Genomic DNA, 10,741 nt, shown 5'->3' on the forward strand with positions numbered 1-10,741 from the left:
GAAATTTCTAGAAGCCTGGCACTCTGACAAATTAGCCATCAATAGACACATAGACATTTAACAACATCTATAGACTATGCAAAAGGGACCAGCCAAAAAGGGAGCAAAAATACCCAAGCACCTCTCCACTAGCAGTCAGCACCCAGATCAGCATAGATTAACTCCAAGGTTAACATCAGACTAACAATCAAGTAAACAATGCCCCAATCAAGAAAGTGACAAAGAAGCCAACAGCAAACAGCCCAACCAAAGAATATGTAAGACCAACCCCCCACCAACACTAACAGGGTAAGCCACTAGAATATAAACTGACAGCAAACCGTACTCCTTACCAGCATTGATGATGTTACCTAGTTTGGGTAATGAAATGTCTGCAAGAAAACAAGCAAGCTCACAGAGCACCAAGGACCCCTCATTTCAAACCTGAGCTACAAATATTCTCCTTTATTGGTACATGACAGGCCTTCAAATAGATGAAAACAGATGGCCTATATCCCTGCAGTCTTTTCTTCAGACTAAACATACCTAATATTATGTCGTGGGTTCTGATGAGCAGGAATGAGAACACGCAGAGGAGTACAGACAAACACATACTTTATTTAAGCAGAAACTGTACTGAGAGATTGGAGTCACCCTGCCTCAATATATATAGCCAGGCCCTATGGTATTAACCAATCGGATTGAAGCTATACTTGCCACCCAAAGTTGACCAATAGCAGGACTGGCGCCATCCTGTCTGAGATGCTGGAGAACTGTTGGTTCTCCAGCAGAGCACGTGGTGATATTCCAAAAGCCCAGTACATAACACCCCTCCCTCCTAAGATCAGACTATAATACCCTTGACAATTGTCAAGGCCCAAACTAAATAATATTAAACAATACTAAATGTGATGATTTGTGGACTTCCGGGTGGCTCTTCAGTGGCGAGGACGGTCGGATTCGACCGCCGGCCCTTTGATCCCATTGAAGCAGCGGAATAGCTGACAATCAGCTGTTCTGCTGCTCAAAAACCCCTCTCCTCGGGCAAAGAGGGGAGGGGGAGCTTCCAGGTAGGGGTAGAGCTCCCCTAGTGGCTCAGAACATTTGTTCTGGGGCATGAAGGGTGAGAGCCCCCCCGAAGCCTGGCAATGCTCCGGAACAAAGGAATCTTCTGCTTAGGCAGAACAAGACGCTGAATCCACTCCTGCCAGATCTGATTGTCATCTTGAGTTATGGTAGCAGCAGAGCTGATGCAGGAGCAGTATAAATAGCAAGTACAAAGCTTTAACTCTGAAACTCAAACTCTCTTCCTACTCTAACGATTGTTTTAAAGAAGGGGAAGATGGCTCCTGACAGACTTTTTTTTCTAACAAGAAGTGAAAGTGTTTTTCTTCAAAGTAAAGTGACTGCTTGAACTGAGTGGGAATATGTAAAATGGACTATCAAACTTTAAAAGAGCTTGCTATAATTTGGAGGTGCTAAAAAGTTATTTTCAAGATTTGGTTATTTCACAGTTTAACTACAAAGTAATAAATGGACTAGAAAGTGAAAGTGTGTACTGAAAGTCATCAGTCGCAAAAATGGCTCCCAAACCGCATAGACCCATTTTTAAAAGTGCGGAGGCATTGCTTGTTCAGCAGTCTGGAACGCAGTCTTTGAAGTTACCCCCTGAAGCTGCTGCATCTGTATTGACTTTAAAAGATTTACAATATGCTTTAAACGATGCCTTAAAAATCCAGTCTGGAAAAATATTTGAGAAGGTGGCAGAATTTATTGAAAAGGAATGCAAGAAAATAAGGGAGGATACTTTGATGGCACTTCAAGTGTTCTCAGGCTGTATTGAGAACCTGGATGAACATGTGGAAGAAGTGAAACAAAATAATCTGATGCTGGAAGCTAAAATAGGTGAAGTGGAGAATAAAATGGAAAAACTTGAAGATGAAATGATGATAATGCAATATAGAGATATGGAATTCGCCTTGAGGATCAGAGGTTTGAAAGAGAACCTGCAGGAGAATCTGGAAGAGACGTTGAAGATTTTCTTGGGAAGATAGATAAAGTATTTCGTGTTAATTCTTGGATTGCTAAACAAAGGAAACTGCCAAGGGATGTGGTTGTATATTTTACAAAGAGAAAGATTAGAAATGAGATCATTCAAATCTCTTATAATAAAAGACTTAGAGTGGCTAATCAGGAGGTTTTGATTCTGAAAGAGATTTCCCCAAGAATTTTGAGAAAAAGGAAAGATTTTTTCTTTCTGGCAGATGAATTAAAGAAACAACAGCTTCGGTTCAGGTGGGAGATACCAGTGGGGATTGTGGTGAATCATTCTGGAGAAATATATTGCCTTAATACAGTAGCGAAGGAACGTGATTTTTATTCTAATGTATTGAAAGCAGGCTCACCGTCATCCTCAGAAGTTAAAAAAGGAAAGGAAGAAGAAGAGCAACAGTTACAAGAAATAGTTTCGGAAGCTGTGCAATCCTTGGTTTTATTTAAAGATCTTAAAATTCAAAGAATGACACGGGCTGCATCTAGATTCAAGGAATAACAATAATAATAACAGTAGAGATTAAAGTCAAGTGTATGTAAGGAGGACATTGATAGAAACAAGATTTAGTAATGGAATTTGTTAAAGATAGTAGGATAGTAGGAACGATTCCAGGAGGCGCTTGGATCTGTGCCTGCCATCTTCGCTCACAGCCCAGTCGATGCCTTAGTGGAAGCCTGGGAAAGGGCGGCCATGGAGGCACTCGACCGCATTGTTCCCATGCGGCCCCTGACCTGGCGCAGATCCCGGTGGGCACCATGGTTCTCTGTGGAGCTCCGGGAGATGAAGCATCGGAGACGGAGCCTAGAGAGCTGTTAGAGGTCCAGCCAGTCTGAGTCTGATCGATTGCGGTTAAGAACCTTCACGAGGTCTTATCTCGCAGCGATGGAGGCAGCGAAGTCTAATTACTTTGCTGCCCTCATCGCGTCTGCAGATAATCGCCCGGCCGCCCTGTTTAGGGTGACTCGCTCCCTCCTGAATCAGGAGGTGAGGGAGGAGCCCCTGCAGGGTCGTGCCGAGGAGTTTAGTCATTATCTGGTGGAAAAAATCACTCAGATTTGGGCCGGCTTGGACTCCGCCTGGGCAGAGTCTGACGATGGGGAATCGAGCGGTCGTGGGAACATTACTTGGGAAGAATTTGATCCTGTGACTCCGGAAGAAGTGGACAGGATCATAGGGAGGCTGAGTTCCACCATGTGTTTATTGGACCCGTGCCCCTCCTGGCTGGTTTATGCAGCTCGGGAGGGGACACGAGGCTGCATCCAGACGGTAATAACTGCTTCTTAGAGAGGGTAGCTTCCCTGCCGCCTTGAAGGAGGCGGTGGTGAGACCCCTCCTCAAGAAGCCTGCCCTGGACCCAGCCATTTTGAACAACTATCATCCGGTCTCCAACCTTCGCTTTTTAGCGAAGGTTGTTGAGAGTGTGGTGGCACATCAGCTTCCTCTGTTCCTGGAGGAAGCAGATTATGTGGACTCCTACCAATTTGGCTTTAGGCCCGGGTACAGCACGGAGACGGCATTGGTCGCACTGGTGAATGATCTCTGGCGGGCTCGGGACAGGGGTTGCTCCTCTGTCCTAGTCCTATTAGACCTCTCAGCGGCTTTTGATACCATTGACCATGGTATCCTACTGCAGCGCCTCAGGGGGTTGGGAGTGGGTGGCACTGTTTTACAGTGGTTCTCCTCCTACCTCCTGGGTCGTTCGCAGTCGGTGTTGGCAGGGGGGCAGAGGTTGGCCTCGAGGCCTCTCATTTGTGGAGTCCCTCAGGGATCAGTCCTCTCGCCCCTTCTATATGAAGCCGCTGGGTGAGATCATTTGTGGTTTTGGGGTGGGGTATCATCAGTACGCTGATGATACCCAACTTTTTCTTTCCACCCCGAACCAACCCAGCGATGCCCTCGCTGTAATGTCCCGTTGCCTGGAGGTGGTCCAGGTCTGTATGGGGAGAAACAGGCTTCGTCTCAATCCTGCCAAGACTGAGTGGCTGTGCATATTGGCATCTCGGGTTAACCAGACCATTCCACCTTTAACGAAGGGGGATGAGGTGTTACCCCCCCCCTGTTGATAGGGCTCACATGTTGGGCATCCTCCTTGACTCCCGGCTAAATTTTGAAGACCATATAGGAGCCGTGACCAGGGGGGCTTTTGCCCAGGTTCGCCTGGTGCGCCAGTTGCGACCCTACCTGGACCGAGATGCCCTACGCACAGTCACTCATGCGCTCGTGACCTCCCGTTTAGACTACTGCAACGCTCTCTACATGGGGCTACCCTTGAGGACCACTCGGAGGCTTCAGCTGGTGCAGAATGCGGCCGCGCGAGTTGTGATGGGGGTTTCCCGATACTCCCATGTAACACCTCTACTCCGCGAGCTGCATTGGCTTCCAGTTGTCTTCCGGGTGAGATTCAAGGTGCTGGTGATGACCTATAAAGCCCTAAATGGCATGGGCCCGGATTATTTACGGGAGTACCTTTTGCCAGCGTTAACTTCCCATTGTCCTGTGCGCTCCCACAGAGAGGGCCTCCTCAGGGTGCCATCGGTCAGGGAATGTCAACTGGCAGCCCCCAGTGGGAGAGCATTCTCTGTGGGCGCGCCTGCCCTCTGGAATCAGCTCCCTGTTGAGCTCTGGATGGCTCCCGACCTTCGCTCTTTTCGCCGTGACCTGAAGACTTGGCTATTTGAACTTGCCGGCCTGGACTGAGGGACTGATTTTAAATTTTAAATTTTAGAACGTGTTTTATTGTTTAGGGCTACTTGGTTTAATTTATTTTAATTTTGTATATTATGTGTTGTATATAGTGTTTTAATTGCCCTGTACACCGCCCCGAGTCCTTCGGGAGAGGGGCGGTATATAAATCCAAATAATAAATAATAAATAAATAAATAAATAATCAAGAATGGTGGATATTTGGGGATGGTATTTACAGTAGATCTTAAAAATTAGTATGTATGTATTTAAATTGCTAGTCTAAATGTTGGAGATGTGGTTGTGATGATGCAATGTATTATTATGTATGGTTGAATTGTACAAGATTACAATTTTAAAAGTTAAAGTAATCTAGTGGAATATGTAAGATTTTTAAGAAAAAGACAAGGTTTTTCTTTTCTCTTTCTTTTTTTTCTTTTTTCTTTGTATAACTATTTTTGTAGGGTACTATTATAGATTGTATTGTTATAGAAATTAAATTTAATAACTATAGTAGAATTTTTGATACTGTTATATTGGAAGAAGACTGATTTGTTTATTATAGAAGAATGGATTTTGAAAGTTTTCAATTAGGTAGAAAAGGTAGAATTTGGAATATGTGAAGAATATTTGTAATGGAGATATATTGTGATGTTTAAAGAGAGTTAAAGCGCGATTGGATTTAAAGTGTAATTATAGTTTGTTAGTATATTTTAGATTAAGATTGTGAAAATAATACCCTGTATTCACCTTTGGGAAGTCGGGGGGGTTGCGTGTAGGGGTGGTAGGGGTATTGGGTGGGTTAGGGTATGGGTTAGGGGTAGGGGGGATGGGGTTTATGCTGTTTTAAAAAATGTACTTTAAAACTTTTTAATAAAAAAAAAAAGTGATGATGTGTGAGCTAAGGTAATTAGAAGTCCTTACGCGACCTTCTCAGACGTGTCTTGTAGAGTGGACTACAAAGATATTAAAGAACGATATGACAATGCAATATACTACAAAGAGATAAAACAACGTCTCAATGAGCATGCCATACAGCAGTTAAATGTGCCCCCAATTTCTGTAGATAGTAGCAGATTGTCATACAGTTACATATCACTTTATTTTACAACATAGTCCTTGAGATATGCTGGGGGTTTATGTGGTCTGGATGAGCACCTAGGGGTTCCAGTCACTTTGTGGTCTACCAGCTTACCCAGTGGGCTGGGTAGACCCATGTCCCCCTGAGCTCCTGTGTCTAGGGGAGTTGCATTGCTCTGGCTGGCCTCTTCCGGTGGGCCCACCCCAGAGTCTGACTGTTTAGCAGAGTGTGCACAACAGTCACTGAAATTTGGCTGGTTTGCCTGGTCAGGGGTTCCATGTTGCACTTCTGAGCTGCCATGCTCCTCTTCTGGATCAAGTTCCACTGAGGAAGGAAAACCCTGGTGGTACTGGTGTGAGCTGGCCTGGATGCCAACTTGAGGACTTTGGGAGGGACTTGTACCATAGTCCTCACCTAGTGACTGCTCTGAGAATCTTTTCCTAAGTTGGTCAATATGCCTTCTGACCAGTTGCCCTCCCTCCAACCCCAGTTTGTAAGATAGGGGTCCGGATTCTTTGACCACCTGACCAGGAACCCACAGGTTTCCAGGCCCATAGTTCCTGGCCCAAACCCAATCTCCTGTTTGCAGCCCCTTCAGGGGTTTAGGTTTAGAGGCTTTGTATGCCACTCTGTCTGGATGCAACCTGTCCAGTTTAGTAATCAATCGCCGTCCCCATTGCAGCTCAGCAGGACTTTTTCCTGTAGCTGTGCAGGGTGTAGTTTGTTGACAGAGCAAGAAATCTGCCAGTCTATGATGCCAGTCACCTGTGATGATGCGCTTGAGCGCCTCCTTCGTTGTCCTCACAATGCATTCGGCTTGTCCATTTGTAGAGGGGTGAAATGGTGCAGATGTAGCATGTCTGATGCGGTTAGCTCTGAGAAAAGCCTGAAACTCAGCAGCAGTGAATTGAGCCCCATTATCAGAAACCAAAACATCAGGCAACCCATGTGTTGCAAAGAGTTTTCTCAGCACCTGGATGGTCCTAGCAGTAGTCATATTAGGGACTGGAACTACTTCCAGCCATTTTGAGTGGCTATCCACTACTACCATAAAAAGCTGTCCTTGAAAAGGCCCAGCATAGTCAATATGAACCCTGGACCAGGGGGTATGTGTTTCTTCCCACCTATGAACTGGGGCCTGAGGCATTTCAGGCCTAGACCTCTGACAGGTATAGCAACCATGAACTTGATCCTCTACAGCCTTATCTAGGCCAGGCCACCACAGGTAGCTTCTAGCCAACGCTTTCATCCGTATAATGCCTGGATGGCATTATAATGTAAGACTCTATCCCTCAAGGTTGTGGGAATTATAACTCTGTTGCCCCATAATGTGCAACCCTTATGTGCAGACAATTCATGTCTCCTGACAAAATAACTTTGGAACTCAGGGCCTGGACTTTTTTCCGACCAGCCCGTGTTTACCCATGACAATACTCTGCTCAGAAGTTTATCTGTAGCAGTCTCAGCAGAAATATCCCCAGCATGGAGGGGAAACTCAGGTAAATCCTGAATAGACAATATTTTAGCAGCGGGGGCTGGATCAGGATCCATTAGTGGCAGTGGTAATCTACTGAGGCCATCTGCATGGCCCATTTCCTTTCCAGGTTTGTGAACTAACTTAAATCTGTAAGCAGCCAAAAATATAGACCATCTCAGCATTCTTGGAGATAGTATGTGGGGAGTTTGCTTATCAGTGGTGAATAAGCCCAAAAGGGGTTTGTGATCAGTGAAGATAGTGAAATCCCTGCCAAATAAATAATCGTGAAATTTTTTGACTCCAACCACTATGGCTAAGGCTTCTTTATCGCTCTGTGCATAATTATGCTCAGCAGCAGATAAGGTTCTAGAATAGAATGCAATAGGAACTTGTTCCCCATTCTTCTCAATGTGGCTTAAGACTGCCCCCATTCCATAGGGAGATGCATCACATGCAAGGCAAACAGGTTTAGACTCAATGTAATGAGTGACAGCGGACTTTTCTGAAAGGAGGGCCTTTAGATCCTGGGAACTTTTTTCATGTAATTCAGTCCACTTCCAAGGGGCTTTTTTATCAAGTAACCTGTGGAGGAGCTCAGATATTGCAGCCTTATGAGGTAGAAATGTGTGATAAAAATTCAGGAGGCCCAAAAATGCTTGCAGTTCTGCCTTTGATTGTGGCCTAGGAGCCATTTTGATGGCCTTAACTTTTTTTTAATTTTTTTTATTGAAAAGTTTTTCAATACATTTTATCTTTAACAAAACAACCCCTCCCCACCCCACCCCCCTACCCAACCCAACCCTCCCCCCCCTCCCCTTCCCCCCTCCCCGACTTCCCAGAGCTAAATACAAGGTATAAAAGTAAAAAACAATCATAAACTACCATATGCTAACAACAATAAACTATTAGGTCTATCGCACTTTAGCTCTTATAAAATGATTACAAGCAATATAAATGTCACATCAATACTTATTTAAATGCTAAATGAAACTTTTTAGTCCCATATTTATTCTGGATGTAATCAATCCATTTTTTCCATTCCACGATATATCGTTGTTGCGAATGGTCTTTCAAATATGCCGAAATCTTTGCCATTTCCACCAGGTTAGAAACTTTTAAAGTCCATTCCTCTATAGTCGGCAGTTCTTCCTTCTTCCAGTATTGCCCTATTAAAAGTCTTGCTGCCGTAATTAAGTTCAACATCAACTTGGTGTCCACAACATTAGTATCAGTAATAATGCCCAGTAAAAACAATTGCGGACAAAACTTTATCCTTTTCTTAAATATCTTCTGCATATTCCACCAGATTTTAATCCAAAATGCTTTAACCTTTTTACAGGTCCACCATATGTGAAAATATGTTGCGTCTTCGCCACCACACCTCCAACATTTAGGCTGGTAATTCGGATACATACTTGCTAACTTTTTGGGATCTAAATGCCACCTATAAAACATTTTATAAAAATTCTCTCTTAAATTTTGAGCTTCCGTAAATTTTACGTTTCTCACCCAGATCTTTTCCCAAGTATCCATTGTAATAACTTCTTGAATGTTCTGAGCCCACTTTATCATGCAATCTTTAACAAGTTCTGTTTCTGAATCAATTTCTATCAATGCAAGATATATCCGTTTGATATGTGCTGGACCCTGATTTCTAATTTGCTTTACCAGATTTTCATCAGTCATTGAAAAACCAATTTTCTGGTCTTCTTTCCACCTGGCCTGTAGTTGCCCATACTGAAACCAAGTTTGAACAATCTTTTCTCCTCGTAAAAAGTTATACGGCTTCAAACGCCATACATTCCTCTCCAAACTTAAAATTTCCTTATATGTAGTCACATCATGTTTAAACCCAACATTTATGTTTTCTATTGCGTGTTTCGGTATTGCCCATAAAGGTATCTTATAATTTAACTTATATCTATACTTTTTCCAAACTCGCAACAAAGCATGTCTTAAAATATGCACCTTAAACACATTATCTACCTTCTTATCATACAATAAATATGCATGCCAACCAAATAACAAATCATGACCTTCAAGTTTTAATAATCTCCCTTGTGTTAAATTAATCCAATCACTTATCGCTGACAATGCAGCAGCTTCATAGTATAATTTAAAGTTGGGCATTTTAAGACCACCTCTTTCACGCGTATCCTGCATAATCTTAAATTTAACTCGTAGCCTTTTCCCTGCCCATACAAATTTATTAATACCCTTTTGCCATTCCTCCAAGTTTGAATCATTTTTAAGAATAGGTATCATTTGAAATAAAAATAGAAATTTCGGCAAAACATTTATTTTCACTGCTGCAATTCTTCCCAATAATGACAATTGTAATTTTTTCCAGCTGTCCAATTCTTTTTGAACTTTACCCCATAACTTTTCATAATTATTTTTATATAACTTTGCATTTGAGGGTGACAAATATACCCCCAAATATTTAACCCTTTTGACAATTTCAAATCCAGTTAACCCTTCTAAAACAGCCTTTTGTAATACTGTCATGTTTTTAGACAGCATTTTAGTTTTTTGTATATTAACCTTGAATCCAGAAACTTTCCCATATTGCATTATTATCTCCATCAATTCCACAACAAAATTTTCTGGCTGGGTCACCGTAACAACCAGATCGTCTGCAAACGCCCTCAATCTATAATCCTGATCTCTTATTTGAATTCCCTTGATTTTTTTCAAATTCCGTATTTTAATCAATAATATCTCCAATGTTAAAACAAATAATAAAGGTGATAACGGACACCCCTGCCTTGTGCCCTTTTCAATATTGCATACTTCAGTCAGATTGTTATTTACTATTATATGGGCTGTTTGCTTTTGATATAATGCCCTAATTGGTTGTAAAAATTTATCCCCAAAATTCATTTTATCTAATACTTTCATCAAAAATTGCCAATCCAATTGATCAAAGGCTTTTTCAGCGTCCAAAAAAATCAGCGCTGCAGGGATCTGGTTGTTTCTTTCCAGAAATTCCAACAAATCAACTATATGCCTCACGTTATTTTTCATTTGTCTACCACTTATAAACCCAGTTTGATCACCATGAATTACCTGTTGCAGTACCCTCATCAATCTGTTAGCTAAGACCTTAGCAAATATCTTGTAATCTGTATTCAAAAGTGATATTGGTCTATAGCAGACATGTCAAACACAAGGCCCGGGGGCCGGATCCGGCCCGCTAAGTGGTTTCATGTGGCCCGTGAAGCCATCCTGGAAACAGTGAGGGAACGGCCCCCACTGCCTTGGGCCTGGCCCAGAGACCCTCCTTCCACCAGAGACCCTCAGATCTGTCCCACTCCTGCCCAGGCCCCCATAGGCACCCTTGATGCAAAGGATGTAGAGCTGGCCATGCTCACACAGTAGGCCATACACACTCTAGCCACGCTCACCCAGTAGGCCACGCCCACCCAGGCCATACCCACCCGGCCCCCTGAGGGCAACCGCAATGCTG

Source organism: Vipera ursinii (genome assembly GCF_947247035.1).
Source record: "Vipera ursinii genome assembly, chromosome: W".
In the NCBI taxonomy this organism is placed as follows: Eukaryota; Metazoa; Chordata; class Lepidosauria; order Squamata; family Viperidae; genus Vipera; species Vipera ursinii.